The following is a 24,807-nucleotide window of genomic DNA, read 5'->3' as shown; positions in this document are numbered from 1 at the left end:
GAGGGGGGTGGAGAGGAGTGAACAGGTCTCTCTCTGCAAAGGCAGGCTGCAGGGAACCACGGGCCACAAGAGATGGGGTGGCATCTTATTCTGGAATGAATATTTGAGTGGAGCATTCATTTTATCCAAATACTGGTTGAAAATATTAAAAACTGTGTTTTTCTTGTCTGAAAAATAATTGTAGGATTGTGTCATTACATAAAAATGAACCTGAAAAACTTGTATGGGATCTACTCAAATTTTCGACTTGGTATGGGGAGAAATTATTCCTAGGTAACTCAAGTTAAAGTAATGATGGGAAATGAAATGAAGTTGTGTTTTGTTGTATTTTATGAGTTATCATTAACATAATTGTTACAGGAGGAAGAAAGGGAAAAATATATGGGAAGAGAAGGGAAAATTAGAAGAAAGAAGGAAAGCATACGGATGAATTTTCCTTGTTCCTTATCACACACGGATTCACACTGAGCACCAGTGGATTGACTTGTCAAAGTTTTAGAGTGTATCCATGAGATCTATTTTATATCCTACATTCTATTCTATATCTATGGTATCCAGGATAGAGCTCACATCCCCTTATACCTTAATCTTAGTTTTCTCATTCTGAATCCATCCATGGATTTCAAATAATAATATTTAAAGGAAGCCAGAAATAAATAATGTATGGGAATTCAGACTTTCCATTTTTTCCCCAGTCTTCTCCGTGACTCAGAATTTTAAAACAATTCCAGTTTAAAATTCAGCTAAGCATCAATGAGCTATTAAATATACTCTAAATGTATCAGAAACTAATTCTTCCAGCTGGCAAGAAACCCAAATATGCCAAATTAATAGCTTAGTTCTTCTCAGGAATCTATGGTACATTAACAACAAAACGTTCTTATAGAAAATGTAGTTTGGGGGTATTGGAGAATTATGCCAATGAGTGGTGCTGTAATTATAATTATGAATTAAAATAATAATAGCTCCTCTGAGCACACACAAAAAATCCTCTTTTCTCAGAATTTGTTATGATTTCAATCTGAGCTTAAAATTTTTCACCCAGAGTCAAAGAGAAGGAAGGAACAGTTTATCAATAATAAACTAGGAAATAAATTATAAGAAATGCTCAGAGCTAAAAGCAAAAACAAAACAAACAAAAAAAACCCCATCAGATGTATAATTACCAACAGAGAAATTCAGAGAGGAGGAACTTTGCATCCTTATTCTATAGATTTCAATCAACATCAGATTGAGGAAGAAACTTGAGATGATAGATGGCCTAATAGGTCAGAAACTATCGGTTGGTCAAATGGTACCACAGTATGACCTGTTCTGAGTTAGGGTACTGCGCATAATACATAATCTTTATGCTACTGAGGAGTCTACAGAAGAGTTAGGAAAAAATAAAGCTATACTGATAGCTTAAGTCCTTAATGAAATGTTAGGCTGTGTAGCAATCAGACAAAATGCTGTGAGAATTTGGGGGGGGGATAATGAGAGCAAGTTAAAGAGCCCAAGGAGGGGCGCCTGGGTGGCTCAGTAGGTTAAGCATCTGACTTGGGCTTAGGTCATGATCTTGTGGTTCGTGAGTGAGTTCGAGCCCCACGTCGGGCTCTGTGCTGACAGCTCAGAGCCTGGAGCCTGCTTCAGATTCTGTGTCTCCCTCTCTTTTTGCTCCTCCCGACCTCACGCTCTGTTTCTCTCTCTCTCTCTCTCTCTCACAAAAATAAATAAACATAAAGAAAACAGTTTTAAAGACGCCAAGGAAGTCTGGCATAGTCAGAGAGGGCTTTTTAAAATGTTGTCTAGTTTGAGGAATGATGATTGTATAAGAGTAAGTTACTTTGTTCTGGCACATACTTGGAGATTTTATAGGATCTGAGGTGGTCACTGTCCCACCCACATCTCCAATCTCCCCAAGAGCATATAGGAAAGCCCATGATCCTGAATTCCACATGTTCTTTTCCATTTCTGCATTATCCTCTACATGTGTTTAACGGGTTTAAAAGTCATATTGCCTTTTTACAGCCACCCTTTTCTTTACCCTCATGGCAATCGCATGTGCATTGGGTGGAGTAAGGACCCAGGAAAAAATGGTTTTCAGCATCGCTTGATGAGTCGGATGTCAAGATGAATTCCAGTGGAGAATGTGGGGGATGGGCTTGCCCCGTGTGACTCCAAGGACCAAGACAGGCAAATTCAAATTAGTAGCCACAGTCAGCACTTAGCAGTCCATAAAGACCCGAATTCAATTACCCTGTCCCAACACCTGTAGAAGCAATAATCCGTTGATGTGTGTGTGTGTGTGTGTGTGTGTGTGTGTGTGTGTGTGCGCGCGCTTCAATCATTGGTTAATGTTTGAAAAATGCCAGATGCATGCATGTACGCTCAGACACAACTCTCTCTCTATTGTCTCTTACAGTAATAGAATAGATACATTTAATTAAATAATAGCAAGTGTCAACTGTCATTTTTAGAGTAGATGTCTCCAGGTGTTAGAAGGCCTCAGCAAGAAATCAGGAACAGAAACTTGTCCGTGGATGACACAATAGAATTCTTTTTTTTTTTCTTGGTATCTGCCATACTGTTTCACAAATTCTACCCCACTACCTGCTACAGCTTCTGAATTACAAATTTAGATTCCTGACAGTGAACGTTGCAGAAAAATAATTCATTCAGAGCAGGGCAAGGGACTGCTTGTGCTGTACACAAAGTTATAATTTAAAGCTATTAGTGTAATTAAGATCTTCTCAGTACTGTCACACATAATGAGAAATAGCCACTTCTCCAATGGGGAATATTCTCCAGCTTATTCTGACACAGTTAGAATGTAATTGTACTTCTTTTTTTTTTAAATGTCTATTATTTATTTTGAGAGAGAGAGAGAGCATGCATGCATGAGTGGGGGAGGGGCAGAGAGAGAGAAGGAGACAGAGACTCCGAAGCAGGCTCCAGGCTCCGAGCTGTCAGCACAGAGCCCAATGGGGAGCTTGAATCTATGGACCACGAGATCATGACCTGAGCTGAAGTCAAGAGTCCGAGGCTCAACTGACTGAGCCACGCTGGTGCCCCTGTGCATTTTTAACAATGAAGAAAATATATCCATAGCTTTGCCCTCAAACCCATGACACTTCTCTGCTCCTCCGCACATGTCTTGCCTTGGCGCCTACCATCCTATACTCCTGCTCTCCCACACGCCATCCCCAGGGTCGGCATGACCTCCCCAAGCCTGGAAGTCACTCTGTCGGTCTCTTCCATTCTTTCCCAAACCCCCTTCCTCCCTCTGAAACCCTTCCAATACCAGCCCTGGCACACCAGCCTTGCCAACTACACGTCCCCTAGTTTCCCTATGCAGATGCCCGTCAGTTGTATACTCTTAGATCCCACCCCTCTGCTTTCTTGCTATTCTCACTCTATATACTTTACCCTCTTCCAGCTCTAATTATCCAAATGCCTTTCTCTGACAGACCCCACCTCTTGAGTGCCATGATCTGTTTTATGCTCTGTCCTGTCACGGACACTTTGCTGAGGATAAGGACACGAATGTATGTGAGCTATTTCTCCTTTCTCAATAGATGTGGGCGATTGTTGTATGCATCTGCATCCGGTGAATCCCTTAGGGACAGCAAGTGTATCTGCCCCAGTATAGTGCTTCTCACAGACAATTTGAACCACCTAACTGAGTCTCTTCTACTCTGTTCTGTCACAGATCCTCACCTAAATGTCTCGTTCTTTTTAGGGTCCTGCCACCAACTTCTTGCCCAACACCTAATGTCTCCATAGTGCCAGCTCCTTTTTCAGAACTGTAACACTGCACATGCTGTATCATTTTTCTATGATAGGACATGGCCTTGGAGAACAGGTTTCTTGAAATGCGTATCAGATCAGGTGACTGTGGCAACCCACCAGGAGGTTTGACATTACTTTCTGTAATATGCTCATGGCTGTTGTCCTTACCCCTTGGTCTTTCCTATTATTACATGGGGTGACATTGTTGGGATATAGATGTCCTTCCCTGATCCATACTCATCCTCTTTTTAACCTGGAACAAGTCATTGGTAGGTCACTGCAGTCATGCAACCATCATCTCTGTGGTAACCACCTATCTGGTTCTAACTCTTGCGAGCTGAGTGGGTCATTTTGTGTTGCCACTTCTGGAACCCTGAAGAGGCCTTTGCTGGACAAGAACTTGCCCACTGAGCCTGCATTTGCAGTGGGTACAATTCTTCAAGTGCCACCTCTCTAATTCTGGCTGACTTTGCCTGCCGGTCAGCCCTCGTCAAGGCGGTCCATGCAGAGCAGATAAACAGAAGACCGCCCAGCAGCTGTTTCCAAGATGGCGTGAACAAGTCAGCGGCAATATTTTATGTGACCTCTTAAGTCCACTTGTGTAGATGTTCCCGAGAAACATCAGAAGCCAGGGGGTGTGGATATTTGGGTGGGTTGTTATATTTACCTCAAGTCTGTCTCCCTGTAAGAAATTTACTAGCATTTCCCAAAATAGCCTACACAGCCACATGTGTGTGTTTTCTCCTTTTATTCTGTTCGTACGTACTTATGTCTTCTGTTGTGCACAGCAGGGCATATTTCTTTTTTCAGCCATGTTTGTAAAAAATCATTATTTGTCCCTATGCATCAGGACTCCTGTATCCCTTGGGTAAATTCCTAGCAGTGCTATTGCTGGGTCATAGGGTAAGTCTATTTTTAATTTTGGGGGGAACCTCGACACTGTTTTCCAGAGCGGCTGCACCAGTTTGCATTCCCACCAACAGTGCAAGAAGGTTCCCATTTCTCCACTTCCTCTCCAGCATCTACAGTCTCCTGATTTGTTCATTTTGGCCACTCTGACCGGCATGAGGTGGTATCACCAATGTTTACAGCAGCACTTTCAACAACAGCCAAATTATGGAAAGAGCCTAAATGTCCATCAACTGATGAATGGATAAAGAAGTTGTGGTTTATATACACAATGGAATACTACTTGGCAATGAGAAAGAATGAAATCTGGCCATTTGCAACAACGTGGATGGAACTGGGGGGTATTATGCTAAGTGAAATAAGCCAGGCAGAGAAGGACAGATACCATATGTTTTCATATGTGGATCCTGAGAAACTTAGCAGAAGACCATGGGGGAAGCGAAGGGGGAAAAAAAAAGTTACAGAGAGGGAGGGAGGCAAACCATAAGAGACTCTTAAATACCGAGAACAAACTGAGGGTTGATGGGGCGTGGGGGAGAGGGGCAAGTGGGCGATGGGCGTGGAGGAGGGCACCTGTCGGGATGAGCACTGGGTGTTGTATGGAAGCCAATGTGACAATAAATGATATTTAATATGAAAAATCATTATTTGCGTTTTTCATATATTCCGTTACATGAGATTCAGAAAGCAACCCCAGTAACGCCAAACCAAAGTGCTCTTTGCCAAGGAAAGACAGGAATACGCTGGTCACTATGGAGCAGCACGTGCAAAGCAGCAAGAGGTACTTATCACGTAATTATGCAACCAGTTGGCTCAAGCACACATACATGTGGTAACAAGTGAGGACACCGAAAGGTTATGTTAAACAGCCAGTTACTTGGATGGAATGGTTCATGTGCAGAGAAGAAACACAATGGATGCAAAATATCATAGGACTGCCCAGAGCGAGATAGTAGAAGATACGCCAGCGTGGTTTAGTCAATGAAGATAAAATTTAGTGATTCCACTCTGCAGCCAGCATGAGTAGAGTAGAATGTTCACATGATCTAAGTCAGCTGTTGACGAAAGCTAAAAATAAAACGTTTCCTACCCAGCAGTGTGTGTTCTGGGATGGAGGATAGAGCATGTTGCTAGCAGGCATGCTGTCCTCAGAAAACCTATGTCTGTGATCAAATGAGACAGGTATGCAATGTGCGTAGAACATAGTAACTCTGTAAACATTTATTCTCTCTGTATGGCCATGCAAAAGTTTAGCACATGAGACTGGTCTGTAGCCATAAAATAAATGGCTGACCAACCTTCTCAAAATGTGTTTGAGGCAGTGTGGTATAAAGTAAGAACACTTGATCCTATCACTTACTAACTCTGTGACGTTGGGCACGCTTTCTATAGCCTTTGTGAATCTTAATTTCTTTGTCTTCAGACAGTGATTTGGATACTTACCCTACCCTGCCGTGAGGAGTGGCATTGAGTAAGTCAGGTATTGCAGAGTGTTCCAGAACTTAGTAGCATTTCGTAAACGGTAACACCGTATTTTATTGTTATGATTATTGTGTTTACTTTTGTTTTCCATCAAAACTGAAGATATTCCCTTTGACAGAATACATCCTGAATGGCAGTATTTTCTGCACCCTAGAATGGTGGCCAAGATAACGTAGCTTACGGAAACTATTAAACCATAAAGTATGGTAAGCCTGAGTTATAAGAAAAAAGATGTCCACCGTCATTCAAGGGTTCCCTGTTTTTCCACGCCCAGGACATACCCACCTTTTTGCACACGCCACTCCTTTCCCAAATCCTATGCCCTCCCAACCCTACCATTTTCATTACTAGTCCCGGTTAAAAATGTTTCACCTTTTCTCATGATCTGCTTCTACAGTGGGAAGTGTTTTCTTTCTCCTTGAAGGAAAATCCCAGTGAGATGGAAAGTGGAGGAGAGATCCGACAGTATCACATACCCACAATTCTGTTGGGATATTCTGGAACCCTCCTGCTCTTCCTGTGTCCACACAGAGTGACTTACTTTGGTAGCGGTGTCAGGCACATCTCAAGCACAACAACTCTCCCATCACCAGTGAGAATCCCATCAGAAGCTACCTAACGGATTTCACAGGCATGTGTGTGTGTTCATGTGTGTGATATTTATTTAATGCAAATTTTAACATATTTCTTGGCCTGTTTAATCGCTGTACTGCCCCTATTCACACTCAAGCATTTTCCTCCATTTCAACACTCTCAAATAATAATTACTTTCCACGGTGTATTCACTTTATAAGTCTCATCCACATCCACAAGTACCTTTGATCTTCCTGGTAGCTCTATGAGTTTGGCAGGGTAACAATGATTTTATCTTTTCATGGAAGGAGAAACTTAAGCTCAGTGGTGTTATGGATTTTTGCAAGGTCTGTTTATTCTAAAACACATAGTTTTCAAAATCTCTATTTTTCCAATCACCTTTATTTCCACTACTTAGGAAGTTTGTTTGAATTTTCTTTCCTCCAGAGCAGAAATATCATTTCTTGTTTATAAATTCAATACCATAATTTATATTATGTGTACTTTATGGAGGGCTTCCCTCACTCATTAATTCATTAATTCAGCCAGTCTTTTTTTTTCACCAAATATGTATTAAGTGCATGTACAGGGCTGGTATAAAGTTAATCAGAAAAGGCCTTAAAAACTTTGAGCAAGTGACCTTACTTAAGAAGTGACTGTGTGAAGCCACTGGGTGGCTCAGTTAAGTGTCTAACCCCTGATTTTGGCTCAGGTCATGAGCTCACAGTTTGTGAGTTCAAGCTTCACATCGGGCTTTGTGCTGGCAGTGTGGAACCTGCTTGGGATTCTCTGTCTCCCTCTCTCTCTACTCCTCCCTTGTGCTCACTCTCTCTCTAAATAAAAATATAGGCATTAAAAAAAAAAGAAAACAATATGTGAACTAAAGCTGGGGCTTGAACTCATGAACAGTGAGATCAAATCAAGAGTCAGACACTTAACCAACTGAGCCACCCAGGTGCCCCTAAATTTGTTTTTCTTTAATCAACAATCTCTGCCTATTTGGATGTGGTATTCTCTGATGTATCTCTCTTTTCCTCTTCTTTTAGGGATATATATCACACTGGATTAAGGACCCACTCTACTCCAGTATGATTTCATCTTCACTAATTACATCTGCAATGACTCTATTTCTAAATAAGATCACACTCTGAAGTTCTGGGAAAAATATGAATTTTCAAAGGACACTCAATGAAGTATAGCAGTTATGCTGTTGGTTTGTTTTGTTTTACACCATGAAGATATACTCAAATGCTTATATACCACACAGCACATATTTGATAGGATAGGACCTTGATAGTTGCACATAGCCGGTCCTCAGAGGGGAGTGTTGAAAAGATTTGGTCAGATTTTCTTCAAATAATAGTTTGTATTCTGCTTTGGTCAGATTAAATAACATTTGTCTTTGGGACGCCTGGGTGGCTCAGGTGGTTAAGTGTCCGACTCTTGATTTTGGCTCAGGTCATGATCTCACGGTTTGCGGGATTGAGCCCCATATTGGTCTCTACAGTGAAGGTGGAGAGCCTGCTTGGTATCCTCTCTCTCTTTTTTTTCTGCCCCTCCCCGACTGACTCTCTCTCTCTCTGTCTCTCTCTCTCTCAAAATAAATAAATAAACATTAAAAAAATAACATTTATCTTTAATCTCTTCAGTGAAGAGTTGTTCCATATCCTGGCCTTAACATTTGCTAATTATGTCACTTTGAGTATGATATTTAACCTCTTCTTTGTATTTCTATTTTCTCATCTATAAAATGGAATTATTCGTAATTGTTCCTACCTAGAGAAGAAACCAAGATGTTATGCCTCAGAGGCCATCAGAGAAAAAATACACAAACATAAACTGAGACAAAGCGACAGTAAAATAGTCTTTGCTTGGCTGTTTTGTTCATTTGATCATAGATATCCAAAAGAGAATGCAATCCCCATCCCACAGAGACTTACCCAGTTGGTGGCCCTCACACAAAGCGGGCTGTGGAGGGTCTGGAGAGCTGGCTGTGGTGAAGTTCCCCCATCTTGTGTAGTCACCTGCTACTTGACATTGTTGGGAAGTCCATGCGCATTGCTTCCCTGCAGGTCACCACAGTGCTAAAATAATAACAATAAAAGTTAAAAAAATAAGCCTCATAAACATTTGGTTTGTGGAGAATGTTCATCCTCTAGACATCGCTGTTGGAAAAGCATTCCATAAATTACCTGTAACAGAAGGTTGCCATGAGGCTTACATAAAATGATGGATATGAAGCCTTGTGAACTCTTTGATGCCTGGGAAATAGAATACACTAGAATTTCTTTCTGAAATTAGATCTTTGTAGCTATAGTTAGAAAAAAAAAATTGTGGTCACCATTTATGCTATAAGTGAGTTCCTTTTAGGTAAACAACAACAACAACAACAACATCATTATTAAAGCGTTGTTTCCTGTTGAATGTGCCACATGTCCTGCAATACACTGCGTTGAAATAATGTCATGCTGAATTTGCCCTTTTGAGGGAAAAGTAATTTCCAGATTGCGATGAGATGAAAATATATCTATTCCTCTCTCTTCTGCCCAGCACTTAGGACAAGAACATCATCGTCATCATACTTGTATGCATTCCTCCTGAGTATAGCAATTTTAGGCCGTTTCTCATGTAACCACTGCCTCTGCCTTATTTGCCACGTGCCTCCCCAGCGTCAAGAAAGTGAGGCAAGGACAGAGGAAGTGAGATACTGATGCGAACCAGGCAAGGGCTCCCCACTCAAGGTAGGCGTTCATTTATTTATTCATTCATCCCCCACGTGTTTAGTGAATGCTTTGGTGTGCTCAGAAGTTCCTGTCCATGCCGAATTTACACTCTTGCAGAGAAACCTGAGGTACAACCCATGCAAACCACCATCTCTAACAGATCTAGGTGGAATACAATTTTGACTCTGGAATATAAAGTTGGATGGGAATAAACATGCAGTGTGCCTGGTAGAACGCCGGCACACATAGGGAGCTGCTCCGTTAGTCCTATTCTTTGTAGTTCATGCATACAGGAAGCTGACTTGGGAAGGAACATTCTCTGCTTTGTTGTCCTTGAAAATGGAAAGATTTTAAGGGGTGACCCAGAGCGATGTGTGGCCCTGGGGACTCATGCCGCACTAAGGAGGGGGACCCAGTTACTTTCTGGAGCAAAATCCGATTTCTCCTGGCTCCATGGCTCTAAAACCAGGAGTTAGATGGCTTCATTTGGGAATTTCCTTTTCTCCAGGCAAAATGAGTTTGATATTCTGAAATGGTGGTCTGAGGTACAGCATTGCTATGAGGTGTAAGAAGGAAAGTAATATAACCTTAAACAGTACTATGGTCGCTATCTGATAAGAACCCAACAAGTGGTGGCCAAAGCTATTGCCGCCCCATTTTTTTTTTTTTTAATTTTTGCTTAGCACTTTTGCTTTGACACTCTCCCTCCCCCAAGCCGTATTGAGATATGATTGGCATTTACCATTGCACAAGTTTAAGATGCACAACTTTTGACTTGATACACTTACATATTGCAATATGACTGTCTACTCAGGGTTAACTAACACATCCATCATGTTCCATAATTATTTCTTTTTTTGTTTTTTTTTTTTTTGGTAAGAAGATTTAAGATCTACTCTTTGCAACTTCAAAGTATATAATGCGGTATTATTGACTATAATCACACTGCCGTGCATTAGATCCTCGGAACTCATTCCTCTTCTCACTGCAAGTTTGTACCCATTGGGCAACCTTTCTCCAATTCCCCTTGCCTCTCCCAGCCCTTGGCAACCATCAATTCCACTCTCTGCTTCTATGAGTTCCAGTTTAGCGCACGATTAGATCTCACATCTGTGTGAGAGCTTACAGTATTTGTCTTCTCCTGTCTGACTTATTTCACTTAACGAAGCATAATACACTCAAGGTCCACCCATCTTGGAGCAAATGGCAGGATTGCCTTCTTTCTCAGGTGAATCGTGCCACGTTGGCAGAAGACAGAGAGTGACAACTAATTTGCCAATTTACGTACATATATCTGCTCCTTTATGGTGCAAAACGTTTCAAGAAATGTTCTTCTCTTCTTTGTTTCCTTCTGATATGAATTGAGTGAGCCCCGCTTCCTCTCATAAATGTATGTCCTCCCTCGCCTTCAAGAGTAAAACTTCAATGAACATAAAATAGTACTTTGTTAGAAAATACTTGGGGAAGGATCTCCCACCCTGGGGCTGAGGCGGTTCTGTGGTATCACGTGGTTGACGTGGATGTGTGTCGTGTATCATGTGTATAGACGCATCCAGGGTTAAGCCCTGTACTTCAAGTACCCTGAGCACTGAAACCGGATGCTTGTCAGAGATGCCGCAATGTTGACTGTTTCTGGGTGTTCTGGGGGAAGTGCGTATGGTTTATCTCCCAGAATTTCTTCACTATTTGAAAGACAAAACAAACACAAGTGCAAAGGTGTCTCTCTAGGACACTAGATCAAATGTATTAGTGATAACACAAGATCCTGAAAAGGTTTTCGTGTCCCATTAAAAAAGGAAGTATTAGTGATATGCAAGAAAGTATCCTTCTATGAGGAACAACAGTGACAGATGAGCACGAGTCTCTGGTAGAGATATTCTACAGTGCATGAACTTTTTGTCGTTTAAGAAATAGGGGTGCCTGGGTGGCTCGGTTGGTTAAGTGTCCCACTTCAGCTCAGGTCATGATCTCATGAGTCGGGCTCTGTGCTGACAGCTCAGAGCCTGGGGACTGCTTAGGATTCTGTGTCTTCCTCTCTCTCTGCTCCTCCCTCACTCACACTGTCTCTCTCTCTCCCCCCTCTCTCTCAAAAATAAATAAACATTAAAAAGAAAAGAAATAAAGGTAATTATAGAATAACTTCTAGGAGACAAACTTATTAATTGACAATCACAGTTTATAGATTGAACGAATTCTTGGAATCTTTATTCAGGTTAGAAACCTGAATAACAAAGCATGAATTCCTTTCCAGATGCAAGGCAGAGGCTTAACAATTTCACCATTAACCTTTGAAATTTTAGAATTTCTGATACATTTATGTATCCTTTTGGTGGGTAAAAACATTCTTTTAGAACCCAGAATTTTTGAGAGCTCTCCTTAATACAGCATGAAGCACTTCAGGTGGTTCGAGCAAATGGTAATTCTGCACAAAGCCATTAAGCTTCAGGGACTAGGCAGAAAAAAGGCAGATCTCTGGGCACCAGATTGGACTAGAAAATCTTAGAGCTATTAAGGAAGATATGAGATTGTCAGCCTTGCCCCCTTGTATTGTGGCCCCTTCTGGAACATATAAAGCTTTTACATAGAAAAGAATTCCTGTGAGTGCCTTGTTAAAAACTAGAAAGTAGGGCTTGCTTTAAGGATTTTTCATTCTTTGTGTCCCCAAATTGTGGAAATGGTCAAAGTCACCAAGTCTAGTTATCCATACATACCTATATTTGTCTCTAATTTAATTGTGCACATACTCATACATAATCGCATACAGGCACTAGTGTGATCATAGTAGACCCACTGCTATTATCATTTTGCGTTTTAGTTTTTACTTTGCTTGAACCTCTCCTCCCATTTTCTGTCTTCCCAACACCAAACTTACCTTTCACTACAAACCAGATAATTCGTAATTCATGCCAGCAAACCAATATACATAACATAAAGAAATATGTGTTTATATATAACAGAACATAAAATATATAATTATATATAATTAATAAACATAAATATATCTCCATATTGTGTATACATTGAAGGGTGTAAGATCATCGTTCTTCGCTTGTTGTTTTGTCATGGGGCCCTATCATACACTCCTTCCGTAGTTTGTTTAAGGGTAACATGCTATTCAGTACTGGTGTGGTGACGGCAGCATGGTTTATTCTAACAATCTCCAGTTGACGGACCTTCACTAGCTTTCGAATTTTTCTTTCTACAAACCGATGCTTTAATAACTGTTCTATCATGTATACTCTGGCCGATTTGTCTTTTCATTTTGTGGAATAGATTCGCAGGGGTGAGATTTCAGGGTCAAAGGAAATGTTTAATGTTAGGTTTTCATGGATGTTGCCAGACTGTTTCTAAAAACTTTGTAACAATTCACATTTCTGTCTCAATGTATGAGGGGATCTCTTTGTGGCACGCTTGACATCATGGTGTATCGCAGAACTTTAAAGTTTTTACCAGTTTTTTACACGTGAAGAGTTATGGTAGTGTTACTTTGATTTGCACATCCCTGGATACTAGTGACTTTCTTTAATTCCTTCTTCATACGTGTATTGGCCATTTGGATAAGCTCTCGTACTTTTGGCTTCTTCGTACCCTTTGGGTTTTACTGAATCTGGAGTGTCTTAATTTTCAAAATGAGACTTATCTTTATTGCTGAAAAGTAACTGGAGATACAAGGTGTGCCTAAAATAGCACCAATAGGAAGAGAAGGGAGGATCTACAGAGCGTATCTCAAGACAGCCAATGGGGGGCCGGGGGGGCGAGGAAAGAAATCTTTGTTTTTATAACACATTTGGTCAGCTCTGGTGAAAATACATTAAAAGAGGAGGCATAATACGGTGTCTAAGATTCAGCCTGTTAGAAGAAAAAGTTAAGTAGACACGATGAGGGAGTAACAAATAGCACGTAAAATGTGAAATCTGAGTGCACTGTTGTATTTTTACTTTTTAGTTGATTTGTAACTAGAATGAACCCCAGAAGGCTGACAAGGGGCCCTTTCTCCAACTCCAGGCGGTATTTCTAGGATCCTCCAACCTTATCATGGGGGCTGTTGAAAACAAGTCGACTTGGGGCTACCCCTTTGAGATCAGAAGGACTGGAAGACTGATTGAAAGACTGATCACAGCTCCAGCTTCCAAGGATCTGTGGTCTCAAGAGTACCTTTTGTTTCATTTGTTTGCTGGTTCGGTAGAAGAATAGGAAACAAGAATAAGAAAACATTCTTGGTTGAGTCTAAATTGTCATTGTCACGAATCCTCTCTCTGGATTCGCCCTTGTGGTTTGTCTGGGCTGCACACCCAGGGCACAAGTTGCGATAAGCTTAAAGTTACGACAGATGTGATAGAACTCGGATTACCTTTAACGCCACCATCAAAATGAATCCTATCTGTTGCTCCTTGGTCAAGATTTGGTGAAGAAAACCTGCCTCAAGCAAGAGTAACATCTTTCACCAACTTCCCTAAGCAAGGCTCTGAGCAGAAAGAGAGCAGAGCTGTATCAAAGACATTAGACACATGTAGGAATCGCTCAGAAATGATGGCTAACCCAAGGAGTACATTAAACAAAAGCATTCTGCTAGCTCAGTGCTCTGTGTGCAATTCCACACCACCTTCTGCCTTGTGCAGCGAGTATCCCCGCTCCTTTCTCTTGTATTCTGCTGCCGTGTTCCTTCTGCTTAGAGATCATGGTCAAGTGGGGATAATCTGACAAGGAAGGGAATGCTTCATTCAAGTGTGGTACTAACCGTGATGGATGGGAGTTAAGCCATCTCGAAGGAACCACAAAAGGTCTCTGTGTTAAATCCTCCCAGAAGAAATGCTTTCACTCAATTTTGAATAGGGAGTAGACAGTAAGCAGGGCAAATAGGAAGAGAGGACACCTTCCCAGGTGTGTGCGGAGGCTCTGGGTGGGGGTGGAGGGCACTGTTCTCAAGCACCCCCAGGTTGTGACCTCAGGCAGCTCCCTTCATCTCCAAGCCTTGGTGTCTTCTTCTGTAATGTGCATAACATGCATTTTCAAGCCCACCCCTTGCTGGCTGTTTCATCATCAAATAGGTTCCACGTGTAACATCACATCTCAAGTTTAAAGTTCTACCAGTGGTAGCGGTGATGACTATTAGCAGGCTCTGAGTGTGCAGTTCCAGAAAGAGTGAGGGACTAACCTGATTACTTTTTAAAACGATGAGCTTAATGCTGAATGCTGAAAGAAATCCACCTCAAAAAGGTAACAATATTCTTGCCCCTCTGAAGGAAAAGGAAAAGGGATGGGATCATAAACACGTTTAAAAGGCTCTTATTTGTCATTTGAACAAAGCTCTTCATGGCCCTATTCTTTGCTCCTTCACCTGGATAGCCACCTCCCTCCCCCATCCTCACCTCTGTTTCCTCCTCCTCCACCTCTGCTTCCCTTAGCACATAATATACTTGAAGTGCTATGGACAAGGGCTTGAACTAGCCACTCTGAATGCAACGCATCTCCATTTTCACTATAAAATTACAGAAGCTATTCTTATGCACATATTATAGATGAGGAAAGTGAAGTTTAGAAGATTTAAGCAACTTGCCCAAAGTCCAGGAAGTTGGTTCCAGCACCTACGTGCAGCCTCATTGCATTATTGGCTTCTGGCATGGTTTACACATAGTGTATGTTCAGCTTTAAAATTTTTTACATTTATGGGGCGCCTGGGTGGCCCAGTCAGTTAAGCGTCCGACTTTGGCTCAGGTCACGATCTCGCAGTTTGTGGGTTCGAGCCCCGAATCGGGCTCTGTTCTGACAGCTCAGAGCCTGGAGCCTGCTTCGAATTCTGTGTCTCCCTCTCTCTCTGCTCCTCCCCTGCTCATGCTCTGTCTGTCTGTCTCTCTCTCCTTCAAAAATAAATAAAAACATTAAAAAAATTAAATTTTTTTTACATTTTCTGCCCTTCCAAAGGAGCACCAAATCATCTGTATAGCAATTAAGATGCTTACTATTTCCCTCTTGGGGAATCAAATGCAGCATGCAGTGGTGGCATTAAGGAAAAGCTGGCCCAGGGATATTAGGTGGAACCTACCATGATTCCAATCGTCCCTCCTACTTTCTGATGTCCGCAATTGACATTTTCTCATATTGTGCCTAGGCACCTGCAATCTCCTGTCCTATCAGGTAACTGTTAGTAAGTCCCTCCTACAAAGACATTCTGCTGCTATCACTTCATGCTTCATCAACCTAGAAAATCAGCAGATTATTCAAGTTATGGCCCACTTGTTTTCTTTTTTCTTTTTTTCTTTTTTTTTTTTAATGTTTATTTACTTTTGAGAGAGGGAGAGACAGAGTACGAGTAAGGGAGGGACAGAGAGAGAGAGGGAGACACAGAATCTGAAGCAGGCTCTGGGCTCCGAGCTGTCAGCACAGAGCCCGACGCAGGGCTAGGACTCACGAACCGTCAGATCAGGACCTGAGCCGAAGTCAGACGCTCAACCGACTGAGCCACCCAGGCGCCCCGGCCCTCTTGTTTTCTATTGTGGGACTGCATTCATAAGGCTTCTTTAACAAAGTACTACAAACTAGGTGACTCAGAACAACAGACATTTATTCTCCCACAATTCTGGAAGTTGTAAGTCGGAAATCAAAGTGTGAGCTGGGCCATGTCCTCTTCCCTCCTAGTCTCTGCTTGTTTCCAGCAACTCTTGGCATTTCTTGCCTTGGAGCCACTGGGTACCTGCAGTGTCTCCCTGCCCCCGCCTCTCCCCCAACCATCGTCACAAGGCTAACCCCCGCCCCCAGCTCAGTGTGCCTGTGTCCTCACACAGTGTCCTCTCTAGGTACGTCTCTCCTCACATGGAGTCTTCATCTTATAGGGACACCAATCAGATTGGATTAAGAGCATACCTTACTCCAGTGTGATCTCATCTGAACTTAATTACACCCACAAAGACACTATTTCCAAATGAGGTCACATCCACAGGTACCAGGACTTAGGACTTCCACATATCATTTATGGGGGGGGGGGTCAAAATTCAACATGTAACCAGGAGCAGTAAAAAGTTGATATTTTCCCTCTATCATCTTATACAGACAGGTTCAGGCCAGATGGTCTTTCTTTCCAATTCCAAAGACCGTGACCCTGAAACCTAAGTGATGGAGGGTATTTTTATAGTCTGAAGAGTTTAATTGAAAGGGAGGAAAGAAATGCTATTGCACATGTACGCATGCACACACATACCAGGACTCAGGGAGTGCAGTGTAAGGCAAGCAGTGGGCTGGTCGGGGTAGGAAAGAGGGATCTTTAGGACATCAAGCCCATAATGGACTGTCAGAAGCTTACATACTGGCTTGTTTCTGAGGTCACCTGATAAACAGCTTACAGGAATTTTGTTTGCACAAAGATTAACTTAGAGATTAACCAGGTGACTTTGTAAAAGCCCCTGAAGGCTTTTCATGAAAGCTCATAAAACAAATTTGTGGGTGGCTGTTAATGTTTATGAGTGTGTGCGTGTGCGTGTGTGTGTGTGTGTGTGTGTAACCACAGGCCCAGCACTGGAACAATGGATTTGCATGATCGCTTAGCTTTCCTCTTCCTGAGATTTCATTATCTGAATGACTTCATACACACTAAAAAGTAAGCAAAATAGTTTAGGAGTGCAGTCACCTATTTGTCGGATGATGACTGTATCGTGTATTAAACACCTGGCCGTAGATAATGAAAGTTTATTCTTAGTGTTTCCAATGACTATAAACCAGGGAATGACTGAAACTGGTCCGTGCTCAGAAGACAAATGAAACCCAAAGGTTTACAAAGAGGATTTTCTTCCAATTACTATGCATTTCTCTTCGTGGGGGTGGTCATAGACGTACAGACAGAAGGAAGGGCAAACAATCCTGCACTGAGGCGGACTCAGGGAAGGGGCTGGTATTTACGATGCTTTTCACACAACAAGTGTTTGGATACCTCATCTTACCTGGACTTGTGGGCAAGTCCCTTATCACTCCCATTTCACAGAAGACTACACTGAGGCTTCTGAAGTGAAGCCATTGCCTCTGATTACACAAGGAGCAGGAAATGGAGCAGGGGCCTGGACTGAGATCTGCAATCGCTCACATTCCTGAGCGATTTTATCTGTGCTGTGATGAGAGTGGACACGTTTGTGAAGAAATCAGGGTACTAATTCCCCCTCCCCAAGGAAAGCTGCGAGAGCACTTTGTACCTCCTAAACATTTCCTAATGTGTTTCTTGCCCCACAGATTCATCTCAGACTTGTGAATGCTGGGGTATTTAAAAGCATAAGGCTTATAGCTGGATAAAGAGTGGCTGGGTAGTGGGCCAGAAAAGAGGTTCTTGGCATTTGTATTAGGGCTCTCCAAAGAAACAGAACCAATAGTGTGTATGCATGTGTGTGTGTGTGTGTGTGTGCACACGTGTGTATGTGTGTGTATACACATACATAGTCTACTTTAATCAGTCTACTAATGTAATTATTAACCTCTTCGTTAAACACCCTTCCAGAAACACCCAGAATAATGTTCGATCACCTACCTGGGCACCCCTCTCAAGCTGACACATAAAATTAGCCATCCCACCACTGGTGAGCCCTTCTTTTTAAAAAAAAAAAAAAAAAAAAAATGAAGTCCATTCAATTTGTAAAATGTATAAAGCTTAATCCTCTTTGGACCTAAAGGGAAAATAGATATAAATGGAAAACGAAGAAAAAAATACAGCATTTCTGCAATAAAGCCCCACATCTAGTTAGAGTTCTTTGAAATTCTCTGGAAGCAGCATACCCCACTGTTTCTTCTCCCTCATGTGATAGGCTGAAAAAGCCAGAAGACTCATATTCCCTGAGCGCCCCAGGGAGCCACGCACTCCTTGGCCCCTGAGCCTTTGAGCATGCTGTGCGCCCTGCACAAAGTGACCTTTCTTGCCCCTGTTCTCCACCGGCAGAAACCTATCCAACTTTCAAAGGCCAATATACACATCACCTCCTCTTTGAAGTCTTTCCCGTGCCCTTGACCGACAACACTGACTTGTCTCCTTATTTGATCAGAGAATACCGCTCAGACCACCAGCAAAACGTCTGTCCTGACTCTTTATTTGTAGGCAGGCTTGTTGTCCAGGCCCCAAAAGCTATCGATAAATAGCAGTTGGGCGGACCACGCCGGCTCCCGCAAGAACCCCTTGGTACTTTGTCACTCTGTTGCCAGCATACTTCCTTCGACTCACATCTCAGCCCACTCCTGCGCTTTGCCTCTGCCTCTACTTTGCTTATTTCATATTGGCACTTGTCCCTGCTGATTTTGGCTGCTGAGACTCCCCTAAAGAACCATTAGCATTAACACCATGAGCAGTAATACAGCTAATCCACTATCCTGCATTGATCTGAGGGCCATTGATCCTGGAGGGCCAAATTCTCATCAAGGGCCCTCTTCGACCCCCCCACCCCCCCACGTGTGGATTCATTCACCGAGAGTCATTACCCTGGTCTTAGTCTATGTCGTTATTTCTCTCCTGTTGGATGAAGAGCTCTTCTCACACAGAAATCATATCTTATTCATCTTTGTACCTCTTGTGATTTCCTCATGCCTAGAATTTTTTATATGCCTAATAAATAAGTGTGGCATGGGTCAGCGAGTAAAATTAAACACATTCTTAAGTGTCCACTTCGCTTCTCTAAGCTTCTAAGTTCTTGCCGTCCTGTAAGTACTAATTCTAGTCATCTCAGACTAGTCCCAGCTGGAGGTGATTTGTTCTTTGCTGGGCCCTTACTTCCCATAGAAACCAGATATGATCCATTTTACTGTGTGTGGTCATGGGCTGTGCCTCTCTGCTGGGAGAGGAAGCTCCATGAGCGATCAATGTTCTGCTCTTTTCGTACGTCTGCGTGCTGCTTAAGAGAATACATGGTTTAAATAATAATTTTGTACTGAACGATTCGTTCCAACTTGCTTTCTTTACCTTACCCTTTGTGCTAGAAACAGATAAAAGTATCACTAGATAACTGTTATGAGTTATGTTTCTGAGTTCCTCAGGCACCTGCGAGTATTACTGAGGGCAGGGCCAATGACCATTCATTACTGTCACCTAGGATTTCACACATGCCTGGAACTGAACAGAGATTAAATCAATGTTATATAATGATTGGTATATTATGACCATCTCCAAACTGCCCCTTAATTACGTAATAAAAGGAAAAGATAATTCATATTTGAGTGTCTACCTTGTTGAATGCATGCTGTTTATTACTTTATATTTATACTCTCATTTAAGGTATTTGGGAAGTCATTTAACCTTTCCTGGCCTCCGTATCAGCATCTGTAAAATGGGGGTGATATGAATACTAACTTTACAAGGTTGTAAGGATTGAGTTGAATGATAAAGTTTACTGAATTGTACACTTTAAAAGTATTGTGATGTGAATTATATCTTTTTAAGATATTTATTTATTTTGGGGACAGCACAAGTGGGGAAGGGGCAGAGAGAGGGGAAACAGAGGATCTGAAGTGGTCTCTGTGCGGCTAGACTCACAGCAGCGAGCCCGATGTGGGGCTCAAACCCACAAACCGCGAGATCATGACCTGAGCTGAAGTCCGACGCTCAACCGACTGAGCCACACAGGCACCCCGAATTATATCTCAATAAAGATGTTATTAATTTTTAAAAGGTCCATGTATGTATGAAAATTTGAGGGAGGAACTTTGCTCCCTGAATGTGGTAAAGCTCTGCCTTTCAGTTAGGAGATGCACCACAATCTGTCCTAGAAAATCAGCCCAAGAGGAAAGAGTGAAAGATACTAGTATTAGGATTTTTTTTCCATAGGGTAAACTTAGGTAGATGATCCTGCAATAAAGACTTGCATTTTTACTTATTTTTTGATTATTTATTCTGAGAGAGAGAGAGAGAGAGAGAGAGCACAAGTGGGGAGGGGCAGAGAGAGAGAGAGACAGAGGGAGAGAGAGAGAATCCTAAGTAGACTCCTCACTGTCAGCACAGAGCCCAATGCAGGGCTCAATCCCATGAACCAGGAGATCATGACCTGAGTCAAGATCAAGGTGCCCCAAGACCTGTGTTTTTGAATCAGTGTGTTTTACCTTCTCCCACAAAGGGCTTACAGTGCATTAAAAAAATTGTGTAAGGATTGTTCTAATCAGAATTTTAAAATATTTTTGAAGTATAATATATAAACAAAAAATGCAAAATGGTTAAGTAAGATGAATTATCAAAAAAGAAAACACATTTAGAAAAGTTATACCCAGCTCAGGAAATAGCACATTCCCAGTACCCCTGAGCAACCCTTACACCCTCCCCCAAACCAATAATTCCTCCAAGATAATCTCTTTAAACTGGGGGCTTGTATAGTTCGGATAAAGTTTAAGCAAAAATTAAATGCTATATAAATTAAATGTGCATTTTTAAAGTATATTTACTTATTTTGAGAGACACAGAGACAGCGCAAGTGGGTGAGAGGCAGAGAGAGAGAGTGAGAGAGAGAATTCCAAGCACACTCCTTACTGCTAGCACAGAGCTAGACGTGGGGCTCGAACCCACAAAGCCAAGAGATCACGACCTGAACCGAAATCAAGAGTCAGATGCTTAACCAACCGAGCCACCCAGGCGCCCCTTAAATATGCATTTGAAGCAGTACTACTATTCTTTATGTGCTCCAATTTATAGATACACCTGCACATAGAAACATGTTTCCACGACCGTATTTCTGTGATCCCTCTGATGGAGTCAAGCATTCTGTATGGCCCCTGATTCCCCATTAGCTTTGCAGTGAGAGATCAATGAGAGGGAAAAATGGTATCCACCTCTCACATGGCCTCGTGTTTACGTCCTTGGCTACATCACCAACTCATGACAGCGGAGCCTTTTCCAGAGATAGGGCAGATTCGTTGCCGTGGACTCTCGGTCAATGGTTGGTGCAGGGGTGGCAATCTGAGCTACGAAAAGCAAGCAGTTCTGCACCGAATACCAGTTTGTGCCCTGGTTTCCAGCAATCCGATTTCCATCCTGGGCCCAGGGCAGGGTTTATTCTAAAAGAAACACAAAGTGCAGACATCTGGGGGGGCACACAGGCACTGCCTTGCCTTTCCTCACTGCTGCGTTTCTTTCTTCCCCTAAAGGACATTGAAATGTAAATGTCTGTATTTGAAACACCCCGTTTGGTGTTAATTTTTCTCTGGCTGAAAAGAGCATAGAGTTCCTCCAAACACAAAGAGAAAATGAAAGAACTCTGAGGGAAAATTAGAAAGAGCGAATGCAAGATGTGTTTACAATACCATCGCTGGCAGTTTCCATGAAAGCAGAGAATTCTCTCACTCGTGTTTTCATCTGAAAGTGTTTCCCTTTTTATCTAGTGATGGGGGTGGGGGTGGGGGAGGAGAAATCCATCCACAGGAGAATAAATTTGGTCAAATAAGAGTCCTTTGTAATATTTTAGGAGAAAAGTAGAAAAGGGAAAAAATGGTTCTCACAAGCCTTTTGCTGAGCTGTAGGAAAAAAAGAAATAAGCGATGCTGGAAAATCTCAGCGACAAGTGTGAATGTTTGAGGTGGTTGTTTAGAGTTTACATTTTGGGAGTAGAAATGGTCAGTCAAGAGCCACAGATTTCCCTTCAATTAAAGGTGAGGGTACATGTTGTTCTGAGAATAATAAACCCACTTGGGGCTTTAGCACAATCAAAAAAGAAAATTGCTATGATACTGCCATTTAGATAGGTGAAATTGTTCTATTTCAATAGGAGAAATAATATTTCCTGCAATAGAAAGAATAAAATCGACTTTTAGTAAGTGGTGACCAATCAGCTTTAAAATCAGAGGGTTAATGTGTTTATTGAAAATATGTATTTAGATGTAAGATTATGGTTTGATATTTTTATTTTTTTTTACTTACAAAGGGGTGGAAACTAATGTTTACTAAAGGTATATATGTACATATTCTATATGTACATAGAAATGTTTATACACATATGCATGTGTATATATACATATTCTATCAAATGGGAGAGGAGACGAAAGGGTCATTGAAATGTTACTATGAATCTTACTTCATATTTCTTTTTTTAAAATTTTTAACATTTATTCATTTTTGAGAGACAGAGAGAACAGAGCGGGGGAGGGGCAGAAAGAGAGGGAGACAGAATCCAAAGCAGGCTCCAGGCTCTGAGCTGTCAGCACAGAGCCCGTTGCGGGGCTTGAACTCGCTGACCGGGAGATCATGACCTGAGCCGAAGTCAGATGCTTAACCGACTGAGCCATGCAGGCGACCCCATACTTCTTTTATTTAGCACATATCATACGACACTTGTTGAGAGAGATGTTGTGACCTTTGTCTTACAAGTGAAGGTTTGAAGCACAAAAACGTGAAATGACCCAGCCATAAAACTAATGTGCTTTGGGAACCAGATCACAAGCTCAAGCACATCGGATTCTGAACTCACAAGCCCTGCTGAAGCGGGTACTTCCTACAGTAGGACCCAGGGGAGACACCGTATGGTACAGAAACAGACAACCCTGGCCTTTTAGGAACATGTAGATTGAGGTTAGCAAGGCTATCGCAAAGCCACAACAGAAGGATCTATATTACAATTGAACTTGCAACTCTGTATTTGCAGATCATACATCAAAGAATTGCTGGTCACTTAGTCTTTTCAATTGTTACCTAAGAGCGCATGAACAGCATTGATGCAATACTGGAAGCAACCATGCATTTACATGTAACAGGTATTCAGCTGAGTGTCTGTGTTCCAAGGGCGGGACATGCTAGGTGTTTTCATATTCATTGTTTTTATTTACATGCTCTGTAAAAATATTGTACCCGCTAATGTGTTCCACAGGGAGGAACATTTGATATAACGCATACAGTAGATTTGTGAGGCATCATGCCGAATTTCGGAACAAAAGACCTGAATTTCAATACTAGCTCTGACTTTTATTACCTCTGAGGCCTTGGACAAGTTAATTCCTTTAAGCCGAAAGCGTTAGACCATGGTTAGGACTACGGAGAGGTTCATGCACTGTTTTCTATAATGTCTTGTTCAATTAGTTGTTGATGGGCACCCAGCTCATAAAATACACTCTCTCTGTTTTCAGAGGGCTAATCCTATTTTTACATTTCAACCCTTTGCAAAAACTCACTTCAAACAATAAACTTGTGATTTATGGTCCAGTTTAAAGCTGATTGGCCCTATTTTCTTCTTTTTTTAACATTTTCATTTCATTTCATTTTTAAGTTTATTTATTTTGAGAGAGAGAGAGAGAGAGAGAGAGAGAGCACTAGCAGAAGAGGCACAGAGAAAGAAGGAGAGAGAGAATCCCAAGCAGGCTCTGCACTGTCAGCACAGAGCCTGACGTGGGGCTTGAACTCCCAAATCGTGAGATCATGACCTGAGCTGAAACCACGAGTCGGACACTCAACTCACTGAGCCACCCAGGTGTCCCAGTCCTATTTTCTTCTGATTCTTCTTTACCCTCTGATTTGTATACTTCCCTTTTTTCCCCACTTCCTTCCACACTGTTGCTTTTGGTCACTGATGCATTGGTTCATCCTTCATCTTAAAACCAAAAAAAATTACTCCTCTTTGCTTACCTATGGATAGAATTTGGTTTCTTACCTCCCAAAAGGAGAAAAATGTAGCTAACCGGGAAACAGATTTCTAATTATTTTCCATTTGTTCTAATTATTTCCATTCCCATGCCAACTTTGAGAAAAAATAAGAATGATAAATAAAGCCTCAATTAACCACAGAAACAATGTCATGAAATAACAATCTTCTTTTCCAGCCAGAGAGGATACATAGGAAGCTCTCCATAAGCTCCTAATTGGGAAAGGTTGCTCTCTTCCCAGCAGAAAATCAGTGCTTTTTAATGAGATCATGGATCTAATAATGTTCTATACATTGTAGAGTTAGCGATCGAGGAACTGTCCAACTTATGATTGTTTTAGTACGTTAGTATATGTTAAAGCATTAAAAAAATAAGTAAACATATAGACACTGAATCATCTCTAACTATGTACCGTGTGTGTATGTGTGTGCGTGTGTGTGTATGGTTTCTATCATTTCATCCTCCAGAAGCTATTTTAATCCCCACGTTATAGATGAGGAAACCAGAGCACTGAGATGTTGCCTTGTTAAATCATACACATCTAGTGTGTTATATTAGCTTCCCTGGAAGGACCCTCTGAGACTGAGAGCTGTGTGTGGTGGCTGCCTTGGGGAGTCTTCTCAGGAGGTACACAGTGAGGAAGAAGGAAAGCAGGACTGGGCAGAAGGAAAAGGTAGACCTACAAGGGTTTCAAGTGAGGCTTCAACTGTTCCTGTGGGGAGATCTGGACCTGGGGTGGCCCTTCCCTGCTGTCCCAAATGAGACAAAAGTGCTGGAC

At 41.9% G+C, this 24,807-nt stretch overlaps 1 long non-coding RNA gene across 3 annotated transcripts in view; it reads right to left on the bottom strand.

Moving 5' to 3' along the window:
• Nucleotides 1-24,807, bottom strand: part of LOC123581561 — a 170,301-nt gene that overhangs the window by 69,559 nt on the left and 75,935 nt on the right. For all 3 annotated transcript variants that reach the window (XR_006703823.1, XR_006703822.1, XR_006703820.1), the window contains exon 3: nt 8,676-8,819. This is a non-coding gene — a long non-coding RNA (uncharacterized LOC123581561). The remainder of the gene's footprint in view (nt 1-8,675; nt 8,820-24,807) is intronic.

The sequence above is a fragment of the Leopardus geoffroyi genome, chromosome A3 (genome assembly GCF_018350155.1).
Source record: "Leopardus geoffroyi isolate Oge1 chromosome A3, O.geoffroyi_Oge1_pat1.0, whole genome shotgun sequence".
Classification (NCBI taxonomy): domain Eukaryota; kingdom Metazoa; phylum Chordata; class Mammalia; order Carnivora; family Felidae; genus Leopardus; species Leopardus geoffroyi.
This window is presented reverse-complemented; position numbering and strand designations above follow the sequence as displayed.